Genomic DNA, 14204 nt, shown 5'->3' with positions numbered 1-14204 from the left:
AAAAAAAGAAAGCCTAACCTCAAAATATGTATCCAAATTCCAAATGTCATTTATCGCGAAGGGATGATATGAATGCAAAGTTGAGGTTGAAATTAAAAAGGAGGTAACAAAAGCAAGTCACAGCTAGTGTTGAAAGTGGCCACCAACGCTTGTTAATTCAACTTAGTAAATTGTAACAATTGTCAATTCGGTTGATGACATTTATTGACAGAACTAATAGTTCGGCACTTGGGCAAAAATTCCAAAGGTAACTAGATGTAAATCATTTTATTCCACACTGTAGTTTGGATGTGGTAAACGTTGTGGAAAACGTATTGCGTATTTTCTTGCATCCTCACGTGCATTGCGCTCGCACTCCCCACAAAGTATGAGCATTTCGGCATAGGTGTACTCAGCAGCTGTATACATGATTTCAATACGAAGTTTGACAATTTCGAATCAAATTATAACTTGACGTTGTCAAAATCTCCACAGTTGCCCAAACCACCGCCGTCTTGATGATTGACATATTTCACTGTACATCTGCCTGGGCCAACTGTATCAAAACGCTAGGCGCTTATTATGGCCGTCCCTCTTGGTTTGAAAAAGTGTTCCCGTCAAGGAGGTTAAAGTAAGAGGAGGGAAAGCAAGTTTGAAAAAGTGATGCCACCCGCCAAATCGTGCAGAGCCATAAAAGGTTGCTAAACAAGGGTGGTTGGTGGGGATGGTACCAGTGGCGTATAAAAGACGGGGCGCACAGATGCATTTATTGTAATTTGTAACATAATACATAAAGTACGTGAAAAAAAAATAACAAAAATAAATGAAGTAAATTTATAATTTAGAAAAAACTATAAGTACATGACGGGGCGCACTGGAGCATTTGTTGTAACATAAAAACGCTTAACACCTTGTTGCGGGGGTTAAAGGAACGCCACTGGCGCCAAAGCGATGCGATACCCGGTGGGCCGTTCAAGGACGTTCGCGGTCATAAAAGGTTGCTGGAGAAGGAACGATTGGCATCACTTTCGATGCATTACCAGCATAGGGCGCTTTCCCTCCTCTTACTTTAACCTCCTTGGTTCCCGTCGAGTAGGCCCTGGAGCGTACGTACAGTGGCGCCCCCTAAATTAACATTAGGAACTGATTCGAAAACGAAATTCGTCACAATGACAGTATTGATAGTAGCTGCGTTCGTTTATATCATTGTTATGTTAATTTACGTGAAAATCGTTCGGTTATTGTAAAATGAACAAATTGATGTAAATCTAAATCGTTCGAATATTAGACGTCAGAGTAATTAGAGGAAGCTCGATTTGCTAGGAGTATTTCGACCGAGGATGTTGAGATTTTGGCGCCTGTCACAATAGTGATTATGTTTATGTGGTATGTGGAACAAGAGAGAAAAACAAGGGCATTTGCACAAGGTTTGAGTGGTGGGAAACGATGTAGGAGGACGCCCTAAGGGTGTCTGGCCACAAAAAACGCGAAAATTCGACCGGGAGCTAAAGTGAACAATTACCTACCCTATTTTCGTTCGTTTATTTCAGATTGATCTCCAATCAGCTGTTCAAGTCTATTAAATTTGTGCTTGCATCTCCGAGGTAGTATCCGAACGCACCTAGTACTATAGCGGACAATAAATTTAGGCCGGCAAATTTCTGACATTTCAAAAAAGTCAATGCAAGCGACCCTTTATTGTCATTATGACTGATGTGTCAGTTTGTCAAACTGAAGGTTTTCAAGCTGTTTGGCGTTCCCTTCGCCTTTTTCGTAACTTACAGATCATGACGCACTAGCATAACTGATTTGTAGTAGCACTTCTCTCTGGTGCACGCTTCTTGTCTCAATTTTAATTTTGATTATCGCTGTCACGATGACAAGAATGACAAAAATCGAAAATGGGGTTAGTTGAACATAATGCCAGCTTCACATTTTGATGTCAACTCAATGACATTGTCCGCCATTGTACCTAATCAAAACTTAGAAATAGTGGAAAAAAAGGTCAATATGATTTTTTAACGTTCCGCTGCAAAGATTTTTAAATTAAGCTACATTTGATGCATGATTGTCAGTAACAAGCTAAAGAACACTGAAACCATAATCTGTGAAAATTGTGCCGTTGTTAATGTTAAATGGAAAAAGTACCCTGCAGCAATTGTGTATCTAGTTGATAACCCGTGGATAACATAGCAGAGCATTTTGTTGGCTGTGCAAGGTCTTTCACCAATGGTTTCAGATTTGGTATTATCCAAACCATATACAGTATATATCGTTTATAACGACGTGGAAGGGACCGGTGAAATTCGGTCGTTATAACCGTAGGTCGCTATTTCCAAACACCATTTTAATACTGAAAAATCTTTTTATTTTCATAGAAAAGTGTACATTTAAAGGTAAATAAACGTGTCGATACATTTTTAAATTTAGGATCTCATCCTGTGTGTTCCTCCCATATGCATTTTCCTTTAAACTGAATGTTTCTTTTTGGTAAACGACTTGCTGGCTCCTGGTAACTTATTTGCTAGCTGGGTCGGCGAATCTTTGTATTTATTAAGTCCATTTGGGTTATCCTCTGCCACCATGAAAATTTTGTTTCATTCTAGGAAATTTAGGTACCATTGTCTTGTTGAATTTTTTTTATAGGTGACAATCTTTTTGATGTGCTCACTTATTCTAATGCTGACACGAGTCACATTATTCAACAACACAATGTATTCAGAAAAATACTAAATTCAAATTAAAACAATTTGAGGTTATGTCTGATATTTTGAAGCAATTGAAGTTCGTTTTGGTTTTTAAGCTATTAACACAACACCTTACCTATTATATGTTTCTTATTTTACACTTTTACTATTTTTATTAATTTGTTACTGCATGCAATTAACACTTAATTTATTTACTTATGAATATTTAACATGGACATAACCAAGAATAGGACGTAACCAGTTACAGAAAAAAAAGACGTTTCTGTCATCCGTTGTCTTTTAATTCAATTAATCGTCACTTGAAGTTTCTAGTGTACCTACGATTTTTTTAAATGTCAATCCACGGTACTAAAGTCATCCCATCTGGGCGTTTTCCGTCATCCCGAGACAGTCCGTTTGGTTCTAAAGTTGAATTCACATGAATAGAAAGACCGGTTGATAATGGAATTAATTTCAGTGTGTCTTGAAAATCTACCACTGCTTTTGAAACAACTTACACCGTGGGTGCCAATTTCGTCAACTTTCGCATTGCATTTGCAAATATGAGGTGTACAAAAATTACAACCCAATCTTAAACCAATACAAACTTGGAAGGAAGTGTTATCTAAAAGAGTACCAATATTAGGAGAAGGTATTGCATGTAACCAAGATCCTGATTCTCTGCATTGCAAAGCCTTAAAACGAGCCAAGTCTCTAGGTGAATTAAAGTTTAAGTCATTGGCAATTGTTCGTTTGATATTAATATTATCCCAATTCTTCTGAAATTGTGGGATTGTTGCTATTTCGTTCTCATTTTCTACATCCCAGACTGCTAAAGCTTCATCATAATGGTGAATAATAAGCTCATTATCTTTTGAATTTAGTAATAAAGAAACAAGCTAACAAGCTTTTTAACACCATTAATTAAAGATAGGAAAGCAGGGAGGCAAATATCGGAAATGCGACGAATTCCCAGACCACCAACTCTAATCGGTAAAGTGGACTGCCGCCATTGTAAATCAGTTAAACGTAAATTAAGTATTCTCTCTAAACAAGACTTTAAAGAAGAATCAATTGAACTAACATAATTAGAAAATTTCCAAAATGGAGTTGTTCTTAATAAAAAAATTAAATTTTGGTATGAAAAGACAGTTTTTGATTAAAGTATAAGCCACGTGTCTGTTAAGGAGTTCCGCTTTGTTTGTAATTTGTAATTATAGTTTTTCCGACAGTGTTCTTGAAACCTTGGTCACAGATTGGAGAGTCTAAAAGAGATTAACCTTCTCGGTCACACTTTATGACTTTTAAATCTGTGTCTCGAGAACAGCAAAAGATCTCGCATTTGTTAAAGTTTAATTCAAGGCCAATTTTCTGAGATACTTAAATTGATAACTTTCTTAAAGTCGGATAAAACTACTTCTGGGTAATCAGCTAAGGTTCCATCATCTAAACACCATATATTCAGTTGAGAATCCAAAGATAAAATAATTGGTTGAATGGCAAGACTAAAAATCATGGGACCGCAGGGATCTCCTTGCTGGGCTCCAACAGAAGAAGAAATTAAATGATTACCGAAAAATAAAGTTGAAGGATTTCTATAGCATTGATAATTAATTATACACTGAACTTTTTTTAAATGCTATTTCTTTCAGTCATCACCTAGGAAAACGCACTCTAAGCTTGATCCGCGAGTTATATAAGTTGCCGTTGGCAAACGTTTTGTTTCTGGACCGTGAGCAGGCGTGGAAAACACTATGTTTCCGGACGGAGGCGCGTAAAATTCAATTTTCAAAGTTTGTTTTTCTTTGTATACTTTGGAGAAAGCATAGTCTTCAACTCGCGTATAATGGCTGTTATTCACTCGGATGATTCCACCACTCGCCTACGGTTCGTGTTGGATGTTTCATCCTCTTGAATAATGAGTGTATGCGCAAAAGTGGCTGCAGGGATGAAAATCTCCACCAATGGAACACGAGCGCAGATTTTCCAGAAACAACAGCTACGAGTAACATCTAAACGATAAATATTGATGAAATATTCCGACCACGACTTGTATTCAGCAAAAAGATCCAATGAAAAAATTAAATTTTAAGGCAGAATATAGCCTAAGGGAGTCCGTTTCGGCTCAGGGACGCGAGGGTCGCGGGTTCGATTTCGACTCAGGGCGAAATGTAAAAAAAAAGGCTATATTCTGTCTCGTGATTCGGAAGTCACGTTAAGCCATTGGTTCCGGTCCCAGACTGTGTAACAAATTTTTAAAATGTAAGATATTTTGAAATCTAATGATATTACCATGACAACTGTAATTATTTGTCAAACAAGTAATAGTCGGTATAACAATATGAGACAAGATGTCAAAAACCACACTTTCCAAGTACCGCGACGCGGTTCCTCCAGTAAAGGAAATCAAGTAATTTACACCAAATAAAATTACATGTACTTACTTCTGCTGGTGACAAAATTACCAATCGCCCGAGTCGAAGACTAGGGCGATTGCTTTGTCAGCAATGCAAGAAAATAAAACTTTCAGGATATGAATCTATACAGAGGGATATTTGGCAAGAAATCGCATGAATACATTAATCATCAGTGAAGGACAAGAAATGTATCTAAAGTTTTTTAAAAATATCAAGACTGTAGCATTTGAACTTTTATTTATAAAAATGTAGTAATTCGAATAAAAATTTTGCTATTTTTGTTATGCTGGAAATATTTTTCTTTCCACCTAGAGTTGTCAAAATTCTTCCTGAAAATATTTTATGTACGCATATTTATAACAATAAACTTAGCTTAGGTTTAATAGCACGACGCGTAGCGGAGTGCTTTCAACGTCGCAAGTGCTTTAAAGACCCTTATAAACGTGTATCATACGCTATTTTTTATTATACCTGCACTACAATCTGAAAATTATAACAAAAAAAGTAAATTGAAATACCTTCTCCGAAGTAATCTGTGTCGTTAATCATTGATTGTGTAAAAATGGGCATTTATCATTGTTCAAAATATAGGTAACTTTGTTGTTACCTAAGCAACCCTTAAAGCTTTAGTGTTTTAAAGGCCCTTTTTGTAATTTGCCTCCATTTTGATTCTCTAGACATATTAACGAACGCGACGTCATCATCTGGGATGTCCTTATAGCCATTATTTCACGGAACATTTTACGAAAATTTTTAGATTGGCAAAGCTTGATCCGTCATGCGTGTCAGTTTAAATTACAAAATGTGCAAAGAATTATTTATCAGGGTTTATCAGGCAACAAATTCGCGACCGTATTTTTGGCAATTTCACGTATTTCAGCGGGCGTACATGAAAGATTATCTTTCATATTCGTGTTTATTGACAAAATTTGAATAAAACAAAAGGCGACTTTGAAGACTTGATCAATTTTCACTTTAAAAATAAGACATTACCAACCGCCACAAAAATCCCTAAATCGAGGAAAGTAAATATTTTTGTTTAAAAACGGCTTAAAAAGGGCAAATTACAAAAAACAGTATAAAAAAACTCGTTTCATAAGACCATGAAGCACTCATTCTTTAAAATAACTCGTGGCTACGCCACTCGTTTTTTAATCTTGAATTCGTGTTTCAAGACTGGTCTTATGAAACTTGTCTTTTAATATACTATTTTAGAATTTGCGTTTATAATACGTCTATAAACTTTTTGCCAACTATTTTTGATCTATCAAAAAATGACATACTTTGCGACATGATAATGATGCATAAATGTCGCGTTTTTTTGACGGAAAAAAATAAATTTTTTCTACAACCGTCAAAAAAACGCGACATTTATGCATCATTATCAAGTCGCAAAGTATGTCATTTTTGACAAATATTTTAGCATCCAAGGTAAATTTTACAAAAATTAAAAAATTCAAAAATTTTAAAATCCGGTTGTAGAAAATAGTTATTTTTATATTAAGTGCGGAAAGCAAAGGTTTTTTGAGCTTGAGAATGTTAGGTACATTCGAAGGCTCAGAAAACTGACTGCGTACGTAATATAAACAACTTTTTTTCTACAATTGCACAGCTTTAAACAGCAAGTTTATTATTAAAAAATATTGAATTCATAAAAAGGCAATTTTAAGTTATCGTTGCACGGGTTTTCGTTCCCGTAGTTACTAATGTAAATAAAAATTGAAAATAAATCTGTCATCTGAATAAGTGTCGCTTTCCAAGTGTTTTCTATAAATTCTGTGAAAATGAACGTTAGCAGACTCATGGAAGACTCCAGTGATTCTGAATGTGATGTAGAAGCAGTAGCTAATGAAGCGATTGCGAATATTTTGCCGAAGAAGTCAAGACCGCAGTATGAAAAAGCTTACACGATTTCCGGGTTTGGTGTAACACAACAGAAAACGTTCTATTAGCATATTTAGAGGAAAAGTCGAAGATTTTGGAGCCGTCAACACTGTGGTCCCTTTTTTGATGTTAAAGGCAACTCTAAATATAAAAGAAAATATTGATGTTCACTCGAATCGGAAATTATAGCGGGAAGTAATTTTTCTGCTTTTAACTTTAATTTTAATATATCAAAATAAAGTAGGTATGTTGACTTGTAATTGCCTGTTATAATTATTTCAATAAAATTTTCTTAGTTTTTTTAACGGTGGAAATAGTTATTTTTATATTAAGTGCGCGAAGAGAGTGTTTTTTGTGCATGAAAAGGTCTTACGCCGAGACGAAGGTCGAGGCAGTATAAGCCTTTGAATGCACAAAAACATCTTCGCGCACGAAATATAAACAATATTTTTTCTATAATTGATTCAAAAAATTGAAATTAAAAATTCAAATTTTTGAAAGAACTCTGAAGTTTCAATGCAGTGACCATGTTGCTAGGTAACTAATAAAAAACAGTGCGTGAAATGAAAAACAGAAATAGTCGTATGCGTGAAATTGCATTTCACACACTGTTTTGTATGGTTTCTATGGTTTCGATCTTACTAACAATGTAAAAAAAAAGACACGTAAGAAAATGACCCACTTCATGCACAGATGCGTGAATTTCAATTTTTTGAATCAATTGTAGAAAAAAAAAATTTTTTTAACGGTGAAAAAACCGCGTGTTTTGCGCACTGAAATTAATGCTTAAACACCCGTTTTTTGATCAATTGTAGAAAAAATAGTGTTTGTATTTCGTGCAAAAGATGATTATTTTGTTGGCGCATTCGAATGAGTTTGAAGTCTTGCCACGGTACGATCTGGCCAAAAGGGCATAATTTGGCTAGCTCGTTTGGTGATAGTTGGGGCGCCACCCGCGGTAGAGCTGGGTTCGTTGAGATACCTCCGTTCAAGCTAGGCCAGACGATGTTAAATTAAGGTAAAATAAAAAGATAAATAATGTAGTTAGAGTGTCCTCGTACTCGTACTTTGATTTATTTGTGAACTTGTTGTTAATAAGAGTTATACAGGGTGGTCCCGATATAACCTGCCAAAAAAATTCTGGGTCATTAGAAGGATCTAACAAGTCCAAAAAACCCGTTTTCATTAGGTCCAAAATAATGGGGACAAATTAACCCCTATCCACACCCATTCGACGCTGCTGACCACAAAAATACGTACCTACTCAGGAAGTAATTGTTGGTGTTTGTAAGGATGACAGTATCTAAGCAACATAGGTACCTGAATCGTTTATGACAAATCTCAAATGTGACAAACTAAATCAAATAAATGACATTTATTGAAAACGCTGTACAATGTGTGCGTTAATTCACCAGCTTATTTAGGTACAAAAGCTGATTTTGTAGACTGAGATGAATGAGTAATAAATAAAGTGGTGTTCCTCAATGTGTAAATAAATGTAGAGGTAATGTGTGCAAAATTGTGGAAGAACTGTGTAATAAGAGTATCGTCTTAATTGTGGTTAAATAGCCAAAATAATGTATTGAATAAATTTATTTACACTTTACATATTCGTACTTTCAACTCTAACTGAGAATATCTACTAACTAATGAAAGGTAAACTAGACTAGAAACATTATTTTATAATAAATGTTCTGTGTGCCTTCCGTTGGCATTTAGGCACATTTGAGTACGCCGGTACCAATTTTCTAAAACAGAATTCAGCATTTCTGGGTTTTTACGAATCTGGTTCGCGGCGTCTGTTACGCGTTTCTGGAGTTGGCCTTTTGTATTTATTTCAACTTCGTATACCAAATCTTTCGTGTGGCCCCAAAAATTAAAATTCAGAGGGTTTAAATGGAGGATCGGGGACGCCATCGTATTGGTATCAGTCAGAACCAACCTCACATAAATGCAGATGTAGCTCCACAAAAGTACAACGGGACGGAAGGACTCCTTCAGGAAAACGCTCGCCGTATGGGCGCCTTGCCGGTCTTGAATTACCATGTGTTTCGCCATAGAGTAAATGCAAATTGGCGTATTCTTGTTTTGTGAATTTCATAACTTTTTGAAGGATTTGCAAATTTAAAATCAAACTTGACAAATGTCATAGGTGTTACAGGTACCGTTGCTAAAGAAATTGCAGCCAAGTAACCAGAATTACCTTTTTAAAAGCGATTATCTCATTAGCGTACAGCAAATTTGGACCAAATTTTCAATTATTTTTATCTCGAAAACGAAAAGACTTATATTAGAAACATTTTTTGGGTATGAGTTCTACTCATCGTCATCTTTTACTGGATTTCTTCTGGCAGGTTATATCGGGACCACCCTGTATATATACAGAGTTATTCACGAGAGGGGTATTTCTGAATTTTTATTTTGCCGCAACCAACAATACCAATGTCAGTAACTACAAAATCAAATGTGTTATTTCTTTTAAATTAGAAATCAAAGTAAGTAAGGTTGTGAGAAATGTCAGATTGGCAGATAACCTGTATTTAATCAAAATTCAACAAATTAATTTAACAAATTAAGTTAATGTAAAATTCTTCCACAATGTGTTGGATGGTTTCTTTTTCTGCACCACATTCACAAGAAGGGTTTTCACGAATATTCCAGTGAAACAGCATATTATTGCATTTGCCATGGCCGGTTCTAAAACGATTTAATTTACACCAGATTTTCCTGGGTAGGTGAAATCCCGGAATTTGTTTTGTAGGATCCTCAGTTAGATTTTTATTGAAAATATCTACTTCTTGCCAGGCTGCTTTCCAATAATCAGATTTGGAAAATAGTTGCATTGATAGATTGAACGCGGAGGTTGATAGCTATCAAGGCTCTTACAGAACTATTAATAACGGGTGACTATTAAAATTTTCACTTAGGGTTGACTATGGATCATTCTTTGTTTTCCGTTGCACCTTAGACTCTGACAAGTTTGACATTTCAAAACTATGTTTCAATTGTGCTGACTGACGTTTGTCGTTCGTTCTTGCGTGTGTCTAAAGTAACAGTAAAAATAAAAACTCGTTCAAAGCCAACTCCAAGTGAAAATTTTAATAGTCACCCGTTATAACGAAATAATAATTCAATGTAAAAAAAAGAAAGGCTACAGTAAGGTTGCTCTGAAGGAGCGGTTGGAAAAGGGTAGTGACAGAGTTTAAGTTATCGGAACAGTTTGATCTGTTTGCTTGCCGTTCCTCCTAGTGCAGATGAACTCAACTCCTCGGTTGTAGTGATTGCTGCAGGTCGTGGAGAAATGCGTTAGTCGTCAAGATGATGGAGGTATTCGACGGGATCGTGGGGATAGTCCGAGTTGGTTGAGGTACTCAATTGTTGGGTTCGGTTAATACAGATGGTTGAGATGGACTGAGTTGAGATATTGTTCAGTTGAGATATTGTTGAGTTGAGATATTCTACAAAATAAGAAATCTGCTGTAAAGGGGCGATACCTAACATCATCCACACATACCTCTTGGCGGAGAAAATACCCAACGGGTAGTTATCGGCGAAAATGAGAAATCAGAATGTTCGCTGTGTTATGCCTGTTATGCCCAAGACTGCTGGTGATAGTCAATGCCTAAAAGTGAATCGTGAGGGCGCGGGCGCTGTGATTTTATGCGAGAGACACATACCTCTAATGTCTATATCCGTAAGATCCTCCAAATGGAACTGCAGGGTACAAGGCGCGGTAATTCGAAGCAGACAGTATACCTTGACCCTTGAAAACTATGGTACTTTGGACATCCCAATTCAATGGTAAGGCTTGCCTAAAATAACCAATTCAGATACGGCACAGGTTAGCGTCTCTGTTTTCTGACAGGCAAGATCTTTTTTTAGAATCACAAATTTAAAAAAAAGAAACGTCCGTTGCTAACCATAGATTTCTCGATGTTGCAAAATTACATGACAGAAATTAACTCAGGGAAAAAGGGAAAAATGGTGACAGTCTCGACCTGGCGGTCTCCACCAAAAACTCATTCTCATGCCCCAACAAAAAACAATCATTTTGCGCACTTAATACCAAATAGTATACAGCGTGTTATTGAAATGCGTTAGGAAAATTTAAACGGTGATAGAACTCGTCAAAACAAATTACTTTTCTATTTACCATTTATTAGAAAGTGAATTTCCCGTAATTATCGTTAAAAATGCAGTACACTAATCCGGAGTTAACAGACATGGTGCTCATCTACGGGAAAGCTTTATCAAATGCTGATGCAGCCAGGCATTTGTATGTAGGTACTATGGCGGACAATAAATTTAGGCCGGCCAATTTCTGACATTTCAAAAAAGTCAATGCAAGCGACCATTTATTGTCATTATGACTGATGTGTTAGTTTGTCAAACTGAAGGTTTTCAAGCTGTTTGGCGTTTCCTTCGCCTTTTTCATAACTTACAGATCATGACGCACTAGCACAACCGATTTGTAGTAGCACTTCTCTCTGGTGCACGCTTCTTTTCCCAATTTTAATTTTGATTATCGCTGTCACGATGACAAGAATGACAAAAATCGAAAATGGGGTTAGTTGAATATAATGCCAGCTTCACATTTTGATGTCAACTCAACGACAGGCCGGCCTGAATTTATTGTCCGCCATAGTAAGGTACTAGATCAACACACTACGTATAGAGGTACCGCCATTCCATTCCTCGCGAGAGTGGATTGTAAGATAAAGATATCAAATGCAAATTTCACAAGTGAAATAAGGAAGACAATAGTTTTGGGGATTTTTTTAATGAAATAATGGCATTACTACAATGTCAAAAATATGTTAGGTTATGTCGCCCATTATTAATCAAAATTTTTTAACTGAAATGTTTTACTGGTTGCAGGTATCTTTTTAATTAAAATTTACAAAAACACCACTAATAAAACCCAAACAAGTTACCAAATTTTTAATCGTTTAAAAATACAATATCAAAATATATTTTGAACTGCTCTTCTCATTCCCGTACTTTTACGTCGATACTTACACAGCAGATTTGTAGTTCACGGTTGGAGCACGAACTCGCAGACAGTCTCAATTTTTTAGCCACTGTTCCCTCCGTACTCTGTTTTTGACTCCTAATATTAAATTGCTTGTTTAAATCCATTTTTTCTAGAACTTAAACAGCCGCTAACACAACACTTGTTACTGACCATGTTAAAGTACGGGGTGATCAAGAAGGACTGTTTAAGTTGGTAACACTGATTTGTATTTTAAATCGTATAACAGGAGTAACTTTCGGTTGTTGATGGCTTGTCGTTGTTAATATTATACCTACATCAGATATTTGTCAAATAAACCAACAAAACATATCCGGTTGCAGAGTTATAAATAACCGAATTAAAAAATTTTCTTAATTGTAATGCCAACTTAAACAGTCCTTCTTGATCACCCGGTATTAAAATAAACGTAAGTAACTGAACCAAGTTAAAAGATGTAACGAGAACAAAGAAATAAATGGCAATACTTAAACACAAACGAAAACTGTAACGAAATAATAAGTTAGATGAATCTTGAACGAGGATTATTAAATATGCAGCAGAATAATGACACTAGTTTTTGTCAAATTACGTCAAATCATTTTTAGATTGTGTTTTTTTTATCCCCAGTTTGAGTAGATTGTGCGACAAGGACAGACATAAAAATCACTGATGGCGGTACCTCTATACGTAGTGTGTTGATCTAGTTACCTTACGCCATAGTACTATTGCGGCCAAAAAATTTCGTCCGTCACTTTCAAGGCCCTGACATGAAGTGTAAACTACCCTTAAGCACCAATAACCTCGCTTTGTTATCGTTATTGTCATTTTGACAATCTGTCATTCAGTCCATCAGTTCAAATTTTGTGAATACAAAGGACAAGTTCCACTCTTACACAATTACCACACGACCGCTAGTCGCTAGTGGCACTAGAGACTAGAGGCAGACTTGCGGCTATTTTTGGATTAAAGTACCAAACAGAGAACCGTGGAAATTACACGAGTATGCCGTAGTTTTTAAAAAATCAAACGAAAAACATTAAGGCAAAGACAAGGAAATGAAACATTTATTTTTGTTTAAGTACTTAGCTAAATCAAAAGATAAAAAGAATGAAGTTTAAAATCAATACTTGGTCATTGCTCCATTGGCGTCAATAACTCGTCTTACACGACGCGAGATGGAGAGGCATAAATCTCTGTGATAATTCCTATGTAATGATTGCCATGCATTAGTAATCGCAGTTAAAAGTTCTGCCCTATTCCGAATTACTTGTCGTTGTTGCAAATTACGAACCAAAAATCTGCACTGCGACTTGGCCAATCAAGAACGTTTATGCTACCATTCTGCTACCCTATGTGCTGAATGCATTGAACAATTGTCTTGTTGAAATATGAAGTTAAAATTCGGAAAAATTCTTGAAACTAAAGGCATCATCACGTCTTCAAGAATCCTAACATAAACATCACTGTTGAGCCGATCTTCTAGAGAAAACATTAGCCCAGGCCTATCTACTAAAATCCATGCCCATATGTTTGCCGAAAATCGACCGCTCCTTTCCGTTGTATTTGCTTGTATTTACCCCTTCAACAGCCGTCATAAAAGGGCTGTTGCGTAATCTATTGAGAAGCATATTATCTTCTTCTACAGTAAATGTGCTAGGCCTCCCTGAGCCTTGGCGTCTTTCAATAGTTCCATTCCATTTTGTCTCCATTTCTGAAGAATGGACGAAATTGTACTTTTAGGTATACGAAGGTCCATCGAAATCTGAGCTTGGGACATTCCTCTTTGTACAAGAGTTACTATTTTGATTTTATTAAAATTTGATACCGATGGCATTTTGCCGAAATTTTTCCGTCATTTCAAAAAAATCGGTGTAGTCCATTCTTTATTGTCATTATGATTGATGTTTTTACTTGTCACTTTTGAAATTCAAGCAAAATGCCAATTGCGATGATGAGAATTTTAATATTTTTTTTTAATTAACGATTGAATCCAAAAATGTTGCGTTGTTTTGCAACCAATTCTAAAAGTATTGAGTTGTTTTGCACCCAATTTAACTCCTGTGTGTGAACGATGTGTACTCACTTATTAACATCACTTGGATGTTTTTTATACGGAGCGGCAATTATAAATTTTACATTCAGTTTTTACGCCTACTCGGACTACACAATCATTTAGAATAACCCTGTACTTTCTTGATCGAAAAGTGTAATCATTAGTAATAA

General features: G+C 35.9%; 1 protein-coding gene and 1 long non-coding RNA gene across 2 annotated transcripts in view; one reads left to right on the top strand and one right to left on the bottom strand.

Annotated features, from left to right (window-relative positions):
- Positions 1-14204, top strand: part of LOC138141582 (netrin-1-like) — a 227892-nt gene that overhangs the window by 194340 nt on the left and 19348 nt on the right. The gene's annotated exons all lie outside the window — the stretch shown is intronic.
- On the bottom strand, positions 9550-10929 carry LOC138141600 (uncharacterized). Its single transcript, XR_011163204.1, has 3 exons — positions 10645-10929; positions 10482-10589; positions 9550-10425 (listed from the first exon to the last, which is right to left on the bottom strand). It is a non-coding gene; the product is annotated as an uncharacterized lncRNA (long non-coding RNA).

This window comes from Tenebrio molitor, chromosome 1, assembly GCF_963966145.1.
Source record: "Tenebrio molitor chromosome 1, icTenMoli1.1, whole genome shotgun sequence".
Lineage (NCBI taxonomy): Eukaryota > Metazoa > Arthropoda > Insecta > Coleoptera > Tenebrionidae > Tenebrio > Tenebrio molitor.
The sequence above is the reverse complement of the archived record's forward strand: the minus strand, read 5'-3'. Positions and strand labels throughout refer to the sequence as shown.